This window comes from Furipterus horrens, unplaced genomic scaffold, assembly GCF_987537825.1.
Source record: "Furipterus horrens unplaced genomic scaffold, mFurHor1.1.pri manual_scaffold_7, whole genome shotgun sequence".
Lineage (NCBI taxonomy): Eukaryota > Metazoa > Chordata > Mammalia > Chiroptera > Furipteridae > Furipterus > Furipterus horrens.
In genome coordinates, this window is record NW_028327177.1 from 111,209,460 (window position 1) to 111,211,009 (window position 1,550).

The window sequence follows — 1,550 nt, forward strand, 5'->3', positions numbered from 1 at the left end:
TATTGTTAAAGATTGTATCCTAATGTTTTAGTACACATTTGCCATTAGTATTTCCCATACCATTAAATAGTCTTTAAAATGTGACTTTAATATATGCAAAATATTTCAATGTATGGATAATTTGTTTAATATTTTATTGAAATAGTTTTCTACTCCTCAACATTTAGGATATTTTTAGATTTTTTAAACTAATATATATAATACTATGGTGAATGTTCTTGTATATAAATCTTTGACCACATCTCAAATTATTTCTCTAGAACAAACTCTTAGAAATGAAACCTGTAGTTTTTTATAAGATTTTCTCTCAGATTCAAAGGAGATCCTGTGTTTTTGAGAGAGATCCTCTCCTTTAAAGACACTAGCCTTAGCTTTCCTTTCCAGCTCTGGCTCCGGACGCAGCAGTTGCCGCAATGTTGATGCCCAAGAAGAACCGGATTGCCATTTATGAACTCCTTTTTAAGGAGGGAGTGATGGTGGCCAAGAAGGACGTGCACATGCCCAAACACCCCGAGCTGGCAGACAAGAACGTGCCTAATCTCCACGTCATGAAGGCCATGCAGTCCCTCAAATCACGAGGCTACGTGAAGGAACAGTTTGCCTGGAGACACTTCTACTGGTACCTTACCAACGAGGGCATCCAGTATCTGCGCGATTACCTCCACCTGCCCCCCGAGATCGTGCCTGCCACTTTGCGCCGCAGCCGGCCTGAGACTGGCAGGCCAAGGCCCAAAGGTCTGGAGGGTGAGCGACCTGCAAGACTCACACGAGGGGAAGCTGACAGAGACACTTACAGACGGAGCGCTGTGCCCCCTGGTGCTGACAAGAAAGCTGAGGCCAGGGCTGGGTCAGCAACTGAATTCCAGTTTAGAGGCGGATTTGGTCGAGGACGTGGTCAACCACCTCAGTAAAGTTGGAGGGATTATTTTGTGTTGAATAAACTTGTGATCAGGAAAAAATAAATAAATAAATAAAGACACTAGCCTTAGTCTGTCCAGGTGTTGCCCTTTGGTTTGAACTGGAAATTCTGTGAATCCCTAAAGCAGTTTTCAATAGAACAGACTTGACAGCCATTTAACTTTCACTCCCTACAGACAACAGCTCTTTCAGTTTTCCTCTTTGTCTGTTCCTTACCTGTGCCCAGCTCAGATCATTCTAAAACAAAAATGTGGGGTAATATGTGTCTATCTCCCCTTTCTCCACATTTTCTCTTGCAGCTCTACTTTAATATCTTCTCGGTAGAGACCCCAGTGCCCAAGGATATAATATAACTGAGGCGACAGCTTCTTAAGCCCTGTCTCTCAGAGTACTTTAATCAGATAGGATTTTCATAATGACTTGAATTTTAAAAGAGGGTCCTAGAGAAAGAATCATGCTTAACTCAAAAGAATGAATCACTAATGGTGAAAATCACAAAACAAATAAATCAGAAAAAGAGAGATTTATGTTAAGTCAATAGGAAGGGAAATCTACTGAAGCCATAGGCTTGGCTGACCTTGACTATCAGGGATGAGAGGAAAAGGAAGATAAGTGAGCCCCATTATCAAGCT

General features: G+C 41.6%; 1 pseudogene; it reads left to right on the top strand.

Annotated features, from left to right (window-relative positions):
• Positions 1 to 378: 378 nt before the first annotated feature.
• LOC150005059 (small ribosomal subunit protein eS10 pseudogene) lies at positions 379 to 957 on the top strand (annotated as a pseudogene).
• The last annotated feature ends 593 nt before the right edge of the window (positions 958 to 1,550 follow it).